The 14815-nt window shown below is 43.2% G+C and overlaps 2 pseudogenes; both read right to left on the bottom strand.

Moving 5' to 3' along the window:
• Positions 1-10355: 10355 nt before the first annotated feature.
• LOC138618402 (uncharacterized) lies at positions 10356-11323 on the bottom strand (annotated as a pseudogene).
• Positions 11304-13036, bottom strand: LOC138618403 (uncharacterized; annotated as a pseudogene).
• Between the last annotated feature and the right edge of the window lie 1779 nt (positions 13037-14815).

The raw sequence follows: 14815 nt of genomic DNA on the forward strand, positions 1-14815 counted from the left end.
ATTCTCTGGATAGATGAAGCAGCCATGTGTTCAGCAGCTGTCTGTGCTGAGGACTGTGTGTCTTCTTAAAATACAGTTATGGACCCAGAATAGGAAACGAGTCTGTTTCTAGGTATGTGACTCCGATTAAATTGAGTCAGGCTGCACAAGACTAAAGCCAAATTTAAAGCAGGTAGCTCATAAAAACCTCAGATGACGTGGGTTATTTATTATTTTTTACATATGTTCAGAATTTAATATATTTCTATGTAGCATGTGTAATACTATTCAATGAGCTGATTCTTTGAAGACTGATTTTGGGTTATCCCTCTAAGTTTTGCCTTTCCCCTGAAAGGTCATAACGAGAGTTTTTTTTAAAGGACTAGTTTACTGTTGTTTTAAATTATTACATACACACTGGTGAGACACCTCACTCTCTAATGTATTGCAGGTAGATATATTTTGTTCCACATTTATTATTATACACATTTTTCACATTTTATTTGAACATCAAAATCTTCCTATTCAACAATATAAAACACTCTGATCGTCCACATATTTTGAACCAAACATTTAAATTACATTAAACTGACAAAATATTAGCAACACCACTGAGTATAAGCAGGACACAGTTCAGCAGTACCACAGACTGCAGTCTCCAAAATTACCATTAACATAAATCAACACCTCCCTACCATCAGATTAAGTCAGTGTAAATAATGTCACTCAGATGACATCAGGATGCTTTAAATGAGGAGCTTCCTACTGACCTATGAGTTCAACTATGTAATCACAGCATCCCAGTCAGGGCCTCTTGTTGTATGTTGTTGTTGTTGTTGTTGTTGTTGTCATCCCCCACACACATACCTCATTTCTTGTAACTTCTGTGGTTTCTGGTATCAAATAAACATGATAAGGTGAATTTCCCACAATATTTTTATAGTCAATCTGTGGGTAATAAGAGGTATAATGTATGACAACATCAATTACAATCATGCTCTCCACCATCATCCAGTCTACCAGATGGCTGGCCCATTTGACGCTAATGCATCTATCCCTGTCACAATTATTACATAATCGCCTGATTGCAAATATTTTAGCTGACTGAAATCCTTTTGCATAATCGTTAACATATTTTCCATTCATCTGTATCAAAACAGCTTGATGACACTAACAGAAATGTCATATTCACTATGTTTATGTCGTGTTCTGACATTCAAATCTAAATAGCTACTTACCAATATATTTTTGAAATAAACCCAATTATGAGTTGCAACTGCAACAAATGTATTAAAATACAACACGAATATATACATACCATATTCAATTTATTAAACCATACAAATGTAGAGCAAGTCCATGACAGTAATTGCTCTTAATTTGATTTTGGTTAGTTAACAGTTTTCTGGTAATTGTCAGTAGTGGAATAAGGTGGAAGTAGCTTAATGTAAATTACTACAAGCATATTCATCATGCAAGAAGGCAGAAGTAACCTAACCTTTGAATAACGAAACTAATTATTTTTTTTAATGCACTAAATATTGAATTTATAAGAAGTAACACATTTATAGGGGTTTTTAATCAACGTTGTTTGGGTCTGAATATTGGTGAATATGTTGCTGTGTAACTATTTACTTTTTCATTAGCTGCACCCGTGCCATTGTTATGGAACTGAAATACACAATACTACTGAAATACACAGTACTGTAGTAGAAGACATGTTTAGAGTTTGTTCCTTTAGGTCAAACCCTCATACAGGAACATCAGAGGGCTTTTAGCCATTTTTACTTCAGTGATCCCAGTTTCAATTTCAGGTCAGTGCATGCCAAAGGGCCAGAGAAGTATTTTCCCACTGATTATTACAATATAAATGATTGTTAAACAATAAATGCGTACAATTTGAGCCATTAGGCCCAAAAAGACCTTTAAAACTTCGACCGATGCACTCAGTGAGCAATTTAGAAGCATTGTGGCGCCATCTTATTATTGGGTTCCAGTTACATTAGATCTTATGATTAGGACAGGATGCACTGGAAGAGAGTAAGGTCCTCACGCACAATTTCTGCTACACAAGTATGAAAAGCAAATAAAGTTACATTCACAGTAATTTTGACCTCTGTGTAAAAAAAAAAAAACATTTCATGATGAAAAATATATCCAATATTCCAATATTTTCTGATATTTTATACACACACAAAAAAAAAATCCATCAGTTATGAGAGAAAGTACATATCAAACAAACTAATAGTGACAATAATTGATGTTTGCAGCCTTTCAGTATTTCTATGAATATTGCTACTTTACCCAAAGGTTTGTATGTGTTAATTACTTATCAACCATAATAAGGAATGTTACATCAGAAGTTGGCTCTCATTCAGGTTTGGGATTAGATGAGTCTGCCTTTTTATTTCATATTTCACGCAGTTCAACTTAGAATCTTAAACCTGGATGAGCAATGCCAATTCAAACACGTCAGAAAAGCATTTCTGCCCGTAGTTCAAGATAAGTCTCTTTTTATCTAATTGGGATACTTCCTTGCATTTTTGTGCATCTTTTTTCCTTGTTTTTCACAGTGCGTGTATTGTGTACTGCACAATTTTTCTATTAAATAAATCAAAGAGACTCAAACTACTAGTGTCATTCAGTGTTAAACACAAGGCCACATATTCAGTTCAAGATATATAGATGTAGGTTCCACAAGCCTGCCTGTGTAAATACACCTCTGAATATAAAATTTCACACAAGCAGCAAACAACAGACGCAGGTGTGTGTGTGTGTGTGCACATCTCGGCCTCAGATTGTGACATCACAAACTCATCGTGCCAATTACCAACACCTGGACCAATCAATCAACAGACAAACATTAAATGACTTGGCAACAACTGTAATGAAGTCAGGATTTTCAACCACTAAATACATTCAATTTAAATCAAGCAACGGAGGGAAAAGTCATGCACTCACCATTAGACATCTTCATGACCAAAAATAATGTGTCTTGTGTTGTGGTTGTGTACGAAGGCAGCGGTGGTTGTGCCAGTGCCCGGGGCTCTTTCCTCTGATGCCTACAGCCAACAGAGCAAGTCACCGGTCCCACAGTCCCCCCTGCTTCTCACGTAGGCTGGTCTTTCCAAACGCCTCGTCTTTGGACAGACTGTGTTCTCGTCTGCATGGTTGGCCATCGCAATGACTACTAATTAACTTAGAGCAAGGAAAGCAAACTGGCAGCAGCAGCAGCCACAGGCGGGCAGCTCCTCTTCGGTCCTCTTTGGCTTTTCTTGGTCCTGGTAAGTGACTACTAGGCTTGTGTTATATACACGAGGCTAGTGGTCTTCACCAGACCTATTAATGTCACCTGTATGAGCCTTGTTAGGTGCACAGTCAGTCTCACTTCCATGATTGTTATTGAGTCTGCCCTTGTGGATGTTTGTTGAGAGAAAAACAGATTCACCCACTTGCTAAATGCTAAGTTACCCAAACAGTGCGCTAACAGGAAGTGGAAGTCAGGTCAAAGGTTCAGTGCGGCTGCGCCCATTGGCTAAATCAGGTCACGTGTTGGCTTTATGCTCTTTAGTCCAAACATTTGTTTTACAAATCAATTTTTGTGTTCATTTTATGAAATATTTTTCACTTATTAAAATGTAAAATAAAATATGAACTATGATTATGGCTATTTGGGCACAGCTTCGGCACCCCCAACCCGCTCTTTGGCACCTCCTATGGGTCAGGTTAATAATGACTGCTTTGACCTTTTACTCTCTACATCAATTACAGCACAAAGTAAATAGATGAGAAACTTGTAACAAAACAAAAAAACAGATGCAAGAAAGCAGTGTGACAGCGAGTAGTCAGGCCGTCACTAAGAACTCATCCCAGTGATGAAAAGATTATTTAGTGGGAAATCTTGTCCATTCTGCAACACTGCAGTGTTGTAGAGAACAGAGGGGGAAATGAACAGCAATGTAATAACACATGAAACAGAACCTGGAAGTATCACAGAAGTTAAAAGAAGCAAGCATTCAGTCAGGCTTTCATTTCTCTGATTATAGCAAATTACAATTTCATCGAATTTTTGCTCACTATCTTGGATTAAAAAATGCTACGATATCCTTATCTCGATAGAGCACTCACTGTTGTCTGTGGCTGATGAATATGTCATTATCTCAAATGTATGATTTCACTGGTAAACATGCCTTTGAACTTCTATTCTGGTTCTAAATTTTCAGTGTCATTTTTGAATATCTGTCAGTAGCAGAGCGCACACTGCTTGTGCCTTATTGTGCCAAAAGTTCAATCAGTTCTGTGACAAAACATATATGAACTCTCCAGCAACAATTCAACAATCCAAAAAGTGAAATGATCACCAATGCAATGAAATTATTTCTGTAAAACGGGCTAAAAAATAACAACCCCCACAAATCTGAAGCGCTATCGCAGGGAAATGGTTTGACCTTCGGTTAATGGGTTGATTTTCATTAGAATGGTCAGCGGTGTGTTCATCACATCAGTCTTCCAGAGCTGTCAGTCGGCTGCTTTTGCTGCTCCCCATTGCAGCTCTCTCCTGTGTGGAAGTCAGACAGGGTGATTCTCATCGGGTCCATGCAGCCGTGAAGCGGGGACACTTGAGTGGCTACATCACATGTGACAGAACTGCAGTGAAGGAGCCTTACATGTCAACCAGCAGCGGAGGGAGAGGAAGGCGGGAGGGTGAGATGATGAGAGGGAACAAAGAACGAGGAGGAGGAGGAGATCTGGACACAGTGAAGGAAAAGGCCTGTCACAGCCTGGGGCGACTGAAAAACAAAGGAGGGGGGTTGTAATCTGCTCATTTAAGACACATATACAGGCTTTTTCTATCACTTAGAAAGCAAGGAGGAAAATTGGAAAGGACAGCAAGCTGTATGTCAGTGTAAAAAAATAAATCCTTAGATGCAGATCACCATGAGACCACATCCTGCCCATGAAATCACAATCAGAGAGAGAGAGAGAGGTGTCAACATGAGATCAAGAGAGATTATAAAAGCAAAGTGAGAAGGGGGCAGATAAAGGTACTAATCTGAGGCTGTGCACGTTACATAAACGATGTCCCTCCCTGCCTTGCTGCAAGGTTGAAGTCAGGTCGCAGGGTCCCTGCCAGGCCACTATGTACAGCCAAGAAGAGACACAGCGGGACAACACACCAGTAATGTATGCCGTGCACCGGGGTGATCTTAAATTACAAGGGTTTACTAAAGTGTTCTTTCCCGTTTGGTTGGCAGAAGAACCCTTCTCGTGGTGGAGTGCTAACGTGGTTGTTGGTGGACTCTAACGAGACATTTAAGAAGCGAGTCTAATCAACAGGATTAGTTGTCCAACTGGGTTGACAGATTGCTTGTATTTGAAAATAACCTTGCTGAAAATTGCAAGGACACCTCAACATACCTGGCATTGAATGTACATACAAATAAACCGTCTGGTAATCACGTTTGTAAACGGCCTCGAGTCTGGCATTTTAGCCGTCGCCATCTTGGTTTTTTTTTAAAACCAGAAGTGACCATATTTGGACGAGCTGGCAAAGAGTGAGAGGGGGAATTTGAGGCCACTACGCGGGCTCACCTATACTGGACCTTAGGCATGTCAATCAAACCAGACACGCCCCCAAATATACCTCTCTTTGAGGCCTAATATCTAACTAATTGTGGAAGTATTTTCAGAAGAGCCACCCGAGCACTGATCAGAAGGAGGGAGTTTTGATAATGATACCATATTGACTTTGTACTTCATATCACACTTTTTGGATGGGAGTCTATTGGAGCCCCTAGTGGCCCTCAGTGGTATTACATTTTAAGGCACTTCCGAAATTGGCTTCACTTTTCAGACCAGGATACAACGTTCATCTTTATTTAGTCTGCTTCTCACTGATAACAAAGACAGGACAAAAGCCGATTAACAAATAAAACATTTAATTGAATCGATGGTGCTCATGTGAGACTCAGACACTGGCTGCCTCCTCTTTCCTGCAGCACATATGGCACCAGCGGTGCAGGATCTACACATTACATTTTAAGAGCTCGGCTAACATCAGAGGGTATAGAAGATTAAATGTATGACAGAAGGCTGATATTTGGACTCGCTTCATTTCCAACGCCAAAGGCAGAATGAGTGGGATCATGCCAGCAGAGAAGCTGCATGGTTATAACGTAGCTGGAACAAAAAACTCACAACAGACTCTGTGAAGCCCACCTGGACAGATAAGGGGATGACTTAGTGCTTTCTAGGCTATTTCAAGTTCAGACGAGAGGGCTGCATTTTTGAAAGTTTTGTGCGTCAGTTCGTTCCATATTTGCTGCATATGGTGGATGTTATTTTGTTCAGCTCTGGGAATTTTTTGAAACCTTTCATTGACACTTGAGAGGCCCACATGCTCCTAAAGGTCAACTGAAGTGCAATCACATTGTGATATTAGCACAAAATCAAAACCGTAATGTTAACCTAACCTTGTGTGCAGCAGCAACCCCCTTTTTTTGACCTCTGGCCTTTTGATAGATAGTCTTATATCTGCCAGTAAACACACACACATTCTCTGAAAGCTCCATTCTCCGGTTCAACTTGAAGCACGCCTTTGGGAAGCCTGTAATCTGAGAAAAGAGTGGAGGGGTAACAACAACAAGCCGAACTTTCCGATACACTCTGGGTCCGCTTTCAAAATAAATCTTTCAACCAATTACATGCATTCTCAGGGTGAACTCGGGATGCACCTCCTGTAAATCTCATCCCGCTAAAACCACAGCGGGACAGCTTGTGTCCGTGATATTCTGTAAAGTTTCATGGAAGGTAAAGGTATACTGTTCTCTTGTTAACTGGGAGAAAGTTGCAGCATTCGCACAGTTGTGGGATCACACTTAAAATAATTCTCCTATATGGGATGATGCACTGACATCAAAGCCTAAATATAAAGTGAAGAGAGGACTTACATAGGTTATATTAAATCACATTAACAGCAAGAAGGTGCATAAACCACATACATTTACAAGAGACTGACATAATTAAAGCATCAGCTCATGTTTGATTTTGATTTATTATTAGCTGGGTGTGTTTTTATTCCCACCGGCAGGGAAACAAAACTTTCAGCATGAAGTTTTTGTAGCGGATATAAATCAGCCACAATTCAGACACCTGGGGAGTTGAAAAATCTTAAGACGCCACCCAAACAAATGTGTTAAAGAAAATAAAGTCCTTGAATGATTCACCCAATTCATTTAATGTCTATTACCACCTCTTCCTTCGCTGTAGGTGTGGAGAGCAGCAGTGGTTGGACTGGAGCTATTATCTTAATCCTTTTGATGAATAAAAAGAAAGTCTTTTTAAAGCTTATATACCTGTTGACCCCCTTGTACTGAATTTCTAAGCAAGCTGTCACTCATATTCTTGAAATTATACAAGACACTGCTTTTAATTTCTTAAACCAAAGAAATAAAGGTTGAAAGTTCCAATGCATTACATGTACCTTTGGATTCAAATGTAGTATATTTAGATAGAATTTATACAATATTAGTTCAAATGCGTAACTGCTGACTATATATATTTAATTTTCAGTTGACCTTCTCTATATTCAGGGTTTTACCTATTGTAAGGTTAACGTCTATTACCACCTCTTCTTTCACTGTAGGTGTGGAGAGCAGCAGCGGTTGGACTGGAGCTATTATCTTAATAATCCTTTTGATGAATAAAAATAAAGTCTTTTTAAAGCTTATATACCTCCAAACAGGCAAGAATTAAACTGAAATAGGATTTAGGATTTTGACCGCACCCGAGCTGAATGAATAGAAATGAAAAACAAGTTTTCACTGAAGTTTTGTCTTTAAGCTTTTTGGGTGTTGTTTATTTGTTACATGCTCTAGTTCAGAGCCACCCAATTTAGGGCCCACGGGCCACATTACTCATTCACTTTAAGCTGCCAGTCAAGATGAGAGAAAAAATAATTTTAGAAAAGAAATCCACAGGATGACTGTTTTCAACAATCACTTCTGCAAAACAATAAAATTACTATCACACAGATTAAAGAGTAGACTTTTTAATGATTGAGATTTTATTTTAGATTCAGACTGTTAATTTTCTGTAAAATATATTACATTTAGGCTATATTAAATTTGACACAGATATAGTAATAATATTGATCAGAAATTTGTGTGAAATTATATATTTTGTATTATAAAATGCAAAGTTTTCCTGGGGGATGACCTCAGACACTACCAGATACATGCGCCAAAGTCTTCCACAAAAATTGGAAAAATACTGATACTTATAAGGTGTGTCATCCAATCAAATCTACATTATTCTGGTGGTTAAGGTGTATTAATGTCAATTAATGTCAATAAAGTTATTTTTATAAAGTTGAAGACAATACATGATTCATCTATAATTTCTGTGGGTGTCCTTGTGGTGAGAGGAGCTGTATTTTTTCATCTTTTTAAAAAAAAAATCTTCCAATTGACCTGTTAACTGACTGACATGTTTGAAGTAAACAGTGTCTAAAACTGGGCCAAAGGTAAATCCACTGACTCCTCGTGACCCAGTAACCAGTGGTTTGTTGGTACTGTTCCTAGGTCAGATTCTGGAAACGCTTCGTAGCAGCGACTCTGAGCCAATAGAGAAATGCGACCAGATTTAACAAGAGATGATACAAACTTTCTTAATCCCACATGGGTTATTGTCACAGCAGTGTACATATTAAATCTTAAAATTTACACACATTAGAAAGGGGTGAAAATGGAAAAAAAAATATTTACACAAGACAGAAACCAGATGGACTTGAGGGTTAACTGTAAACTTTCTTTAGTATCCTTATTTAACCTGCTGCATGGCATCTAGGGCAGTATAGCACACAGTTCATCTTATCCTGCTCAGGTCCGGTTGTTGACTAACTCCAAACAGGCAAGAATTAAACTGAAATAGGATTTAGGATTTTGACAGGGATTACAGAGAAAAAGCCCATCTATTCCTGTGTGTGCCTAGGTGTGACCTGCATGATGTAAATATAGGCTATATTCACGCACACACACACACACACACACACACACACACACACACACACACACACACACACACACACACACACACACACACACACACACACACACATAATTTCTGTACCACATGATACTTTCAAAGTATCAACAATGATGTAAATTATTCCCTCAATGATTTGCAGTTATCCCATACTTATAGTGGATTGGTTGTCTTGCATCTTTGTGTGAAATTATAGACCTCATAGCCGTTCGCCGCCAGGGAGATTGAAAACAAATAAGTCATACAATATTAATTTCTCCCTGTGTGCTTGACCTACTTCCAACATATAGGGGCACAGGCTGAACCAGCACCGACATGCTGTTCACGCAGACCACCTTAGATTCCACTGGATTGATTTCAGCCAAAGTCCAGCACCACATTGATTTAACATGAATCCTTCTTAACTGGCAAAACAGTCAAGTGGGAGGGGTCTGCTCACGTGTTAGGGATTGCGATGATAGGGCTGAGTGTGTGTGCATTAAGCTGTTAGTATAGACTAAGCTGCAGGACATCAGGTTGACGTATCCTCACAACACCATCCTGTTAAACTATGGCTGGATGGAGCTGTATGGGACATGCTCACAGCCATACAGACGCACACAGATGGGGGTGGGGTCTGATCCATTTGTGCCAAGTAATTATCCAGGTCGGCACAATGTGGGCCGAAGCAGTCATGCTTCCTCGGCCGTACTGCATCTAGCCTACGTTCAGTGAGCGTGGAGATGGGAGTTTATCAGACATTAGATTATATTAAAATGTAATCGTGCTCATAAAGAGAAGATGGGGTGCAGATAGGAGCAGAGCAGGCTGGAAGGTGTCAAGCAGAGTTTAACCAACATTTCATCAGCCAGGACCCTACCTCGGCCGAGGGCGAACCTTCATTGATTGAGGGAGATTGAGCCAGGGTGAGAGTTTTGCGGTTTGGGGAAGGCTTCGTTCAGGATCCACTGTAGCTCCCGGGCCTTGCAGATCCCTGAGATCCCCATGTGGGACGGAAGGATAAAGGCTATGAAACATGATAACCATAAGTGAAATGGTTTAACAAGAGGGAGGGAGGGTGGGATGCGGAAAACGCGAACAGGCCGAGGTTTAGAGTGGGTGGATATTTATAGGAGTGTGGCCGGAAGTGGGGGAGTGGTTGAGGCGTGGTCCTGCTCCTGAAATTCAGCCAAAACTTTATCTCCAATTCACTAGGACCCCGCCTCTGCCAAGGGCAAACCTTCATTGATTGAGGGAGATTAAGCCAGGGTGAGAGTTTCGCGGTTTGGGGAAGGCTTAGTTGAGGATCCACTGTGGCTCCCGGGCCTTGCAGATCCCCAAAAGAAGCCATCCTAAGAAAGCAAGGCTGCCTGCCCTTTGCGCAGGTCGTCGAAGCTGTGGCGGGTGTAAAGTTGGTAGGCTTGGGAAGACCAGCGGCCCATGACCTTGATGAGGTGGTCTGGGACTCCTCTGCTTGACGCGGTGGTGGCTGCCCCTATGTGGAAGGGGTGGCCAGAGAAGGAGTCAGGATTAATCCCAGAGGTGATTAGAACTGCTCTAAAGTGTAAAAGGAACCAGGATCGATTGGCGACGTGGCCTGTTTCGGTGATGAACAGCGGTTCATGGGAGGAAGTTTGCTGCGTTTTCCTGAACTGCAGATAGTGTATGAGGGGTTCGTAGGGGCTCAGATGTGAATTTAGTTCAAAGTAAAATATGGGAACTGGGTTGCTTACCTGGTTTGTTTTGCTCCGTTTGAGCGAATAGCCTAAGCAATCTTCGGAGATGGGATAAAGGTCGGATACGCAAGGGTGGAGACCAGGGTTAAACTTGGCTGAAGAAGAAGCGAATTCTGAGCATCGCAAGAAACTGAAGAAAGCAAGTAGAAACATGGATTTCAGAGTGCATGCCAGGTGGGCAGAAAAGTGGTTAGAGCGAAGGGTGGCAATGCAGCGAGAAAAAAGATTGGTGGTTAGCGGGAGACGGCGAGGAGTCGGTGTAGGTGTTTGGCGCTGAAGCTTACTACTTTAATAAGTAAAGACGACTGGGAGAGCGTTGCAGGGGAGCCAGTGGGTAATTTTGCAAAGAAGTTGATACCGCTAAGGTAAAGCTTAATGGTGGGTATCCCGATGTGGAGAATTGAGTGGACATGGGAGATGAAGCTGCATACGGAGGCCACGTCGAAGGAAGGGAACAGAAGGTTAAACGCGGTGTGGAAGGAGCGGAAAGAGTTCCAGGCCGTCCAGTAAGTAGAAAGAGTGCTGGGGGCCAAGCTGCTGACGATGGCTTGTTGGGAAAAAGAGATGAGTTCTGCGATGGTTTGTTTCAGATGAGGAATGTCGTGTCTGAAAATGGTGGGACAGGGGTTGGATTCTCCTCCGCATCTGGAGCTAAGGTTCTGAAGATCTGGAAGGAGAAGCGAGACAAAGAGTCAGCGATGGAGTTATGGTGGCCAGGAACATGTTTAGCTTGGAGAATAAATGGATGAGTGACCGACAGCCACGTGAGATGGCGTATGAAGGGCATGATAATGGGAGAGTTTGTTCTGCCTTTGTTAAAGATGTCGACTTCAGCGATATTATCAGAATGGATGAGTATAGACCTTTTTGGCCACTCGTGCCCCCCAGAGGAGAGCGGTGATAACGACCGGATATATCTCGTGGACTGCTGAAGATGATTGGAGGGAGCCTTGGAGGAAGTTGCGGAATTCGAAGGGCCATTCAGCTGAAAACCATCGTCTGCCGTAGTGGCCCCCAAAACCGGCGGAAGGAGCAGCGTCAGTATAGAGCTGAATGTTTTCTGGGTTGGAAAGTTGGTCATCGTAAAAGAAGGTGACGCCGTTCCAGTTGGAGAGGAGGTGCAGCCACATCTGCATGTCTGTTCTGGAGGTGGTATCCATGGAGACTGGATCGATAAGTGAGGGTGTGGATGAGGCGAGGGAGAGCAAGTGCGAAATAAAGAAGTGGCCCTGGGGATGATGTGCAAGGCAAAGTTCAGATGTCCCGAGAGGGAGCGTAGTTGTCGTTTAGTGCAAGAGGGAGTAAGAAGAAAGTTTTGTAGGAGGAGAATGATGCAGTGGAGTTTCTCCGCGGGCAAAGAAGCTTGGAACCGGGCAGTGTCGAGAGTAATCCCGAGAAACTCCAAGATGTGTGAAGGACCTTCTGTTTTCTCTTCAGAGAGGGATGCCAAGCTGAGCGAAGACTGATTTCATGGTCAACAGACCGTGGGCTGGAGGTGATAAAGGAGGAGTTATAACTAGGAAGTCGTCGAGGAGGTGGACCAGGTGAGGAATTTTGTGGTTGTTGGAGAGAATCCAACACAAGGCCTCTGATAGTGTGTCAAATAATTTAGGGCTGCTCTTGCAGCCGAAAGTGAGTCTCACGGCAAAGTAGTAGGCGTCCTTCCAGTGGATGCTGAAGAGGCACTAGAAGTCCAGGTGGATGGGGAGGATTTTGAAGGCATTTGTTATGTCGGTTTTAAAAAGCCAGACACCTCTGCCGGCAAGTTTGGTGAGGGAAATGGCGTGGTTTATGGTGGCATATTTCAGGGAGAAATTTTCGCTTGGGATTAAGCTATTTATGCTTGGAATTTGGCTGCCATGAGGGGCCGAGAGGTCGATGATTAAGCATTTTTTACCTGGGTATTTCCTGGTTGCTATGCCTACCGGGCTGATTCTGAAATTTGGGAATGGTGGTTGTGTGAATAGGCCGATCATGAAACCCTGTTTTACCTCTGTGGCTAGCAAGGAGTCAACTGTGTTGGGGTCCCTCTGGGCAGACTGGAGGTTTTTGCACTGGAAGGGGACTGAGGGAATGGAGATGGTCCCCGGATGGAAGCTGTCGAGGAGACCCGAAATTAGGAAACTGACAAAGCGTGGATCTGGATGGTTTTTCAGGGCTTGCTTTAATGCTTGGACATTTATGGGGGTTGATGCGGATATGGGTAGTCATGGTTTTGTTGGATTATGGGGGCATGCTGGGCGGGAATGGCCGCCACTGCGGAAGGAGCAGGTATGGAGGTACCTGCACTGGGACATGTTTCATCTGGCCTCGTTAAAATTATTGCATATGGTTTTACCCCCTTGGAGCATTGTTAGACAGCCTTTCCCATCTAATCCCTGGGGCAGGGGCATGCTAATGCTGGGCGCTGCAAATTTGGGAGTTAGGTATTTGGAAGGAGCAGTAGTTGGCGGGTGAGTGGTGGCTGAAGGTTGGCTTTGGGGATGTGGTTGGATGGGGATGGTGCACGCGGAGGCGGGATGGGAAGGAGCTCCACATAATTTGCAGGGGAGAGCTGGACGGGTGGCAAAAATGCGGCAAAGCCGGAAAAGAGAGCATGGGATGGTTGGAGAGTAGGGAAAGAAGAAGGAGGGACTGGCATCCCGGTGCCAGGAATCTGCATAGTAGAAGGGTAAACTGCGGCCCTCGTTGTGCTGGGGAAGGTCGCTGGAGGCGCCAGAGGAAATGGGGCAAAAGGGTTGTAAGTTGGCAGCCCAGTGGTGATGATGGGCACTGTGAATGGATGGGAGAGGGGTAAAGAGGAAAGAAGACCTGGCGACCCGGTGCTAGAGTAGAGGGCAGAAAAAGGGGTGTGGAAGAACAGCAGTAGTACAGACTGATGGATCCAAGCCAGAAGGTGGGATGGAATGCTGTGGAAATTGAAGAGAATCGGCATCCCGGTACCGCTGTGCAAAGAGGAGTTTGCCTGAGGAAGTGGAGGGGGATGAGAGGTGGCGCGCTGCAAACCTGGCAACCCGGGTGGGAGGGTGGGCGGGGCTTGGAGGTGTGTGGTGACGTTACTGTCGTTGACGTTACGCCGGTGTGTTTTGGATGGAGGTACGTCTGTGTTTTTAGCCTGATGTGACTTTTGGAAAGTTGTGAGGAGTTGGAACAGTTTTGCTTTGTTGTCGGAGCTGTGCTGAGGTATCCCCTTCTCTTTTAACGCTTTTAGCAGACGGACTACAGTCCGGTCGGAGATCTTGGCCGGTGCGTCTTCGACGGGGGACCTGGCTGGAGCGCGGGAGCGGTGGCGGCGGCTTTGAGCGCGGCGCGCTGGGGAGCCGGAGTCGTCGGAGACTCGTTCCCGAGCGCTGGGTCTGGAGCGAGCGGAGGAAGAGAGAGGGGACTTACGTTTCCTTTGACTACGTCTGGGGGTGGCAGGTCTCCCTCTGTCATCGGTGAGTGAGTTATTGGAGGACGGCCGTGGATCAGAACCTCTGTTCCTCAAAACGTTCCTTTTTGATAAAGCCTATAGTTAGGACTGGCTCAGGCAGACCTGAACCAACCCTTAGTGATGCTGTTATAGGCCGAGGCTGCTGGGGGACCTCGTTACACACTGAGTTTCTTTTCTTTCCTCCTACTCTTTAACTGACTCATACCTCACCATCTTTTTCTCTCCCATAGTTTCTTCTTATTGTCTGTTGTCTCCATTCAGTTCCCTCGCTCACGTAGTTTCTGTTCTTTCTTTTGTAGATGTCCCATCATGGAGCTGCATGTCTCTGCTCTGCACTTGTCGTCTCCACCAACAGTTCTTCTCTTGTATCTCTATGCTGTCCTTTTCTCTCTCTGCTCTCCTCTCACCCCAACCGGTCGAGGCAGATGGCCGCCCACCTCTGAGCCTGGTTCGGTAGGAGGTTTTTCCCTCTTAAAGAGGAGTTTTTTCCCTTCTAGCTTATGTGGGAATTGTTGAATTGTTGGGTTTCTCTGTATAATATTGTAAAAAGGACTTTAATGTGTTAAGTGTCATGTTGTGATTTGGCGCTATATAAATAAAATTGAATTGAATCGAATTGAATTGAATTTTGTTGGGGAAGAAG

The sequence above is a fragment of the Brachyistius frenatus genome, unplaced genomic scaffold (genome assembly GCF_029030835.1).
Source record: "Brachyistius frenatus isolate BFR_SWC_R1_liver_20210118 unplaced genomic scaffold, ASM2903083v1 Contig_16, whole genome shotgun sequence".
Classification (NCBI taxonomy): domain Eukaryota; kingdom Metazoa; phylum Chordata; class Actinopteri; family Embiotocidae; genus Brachyistius; species Brachyistius frenatus.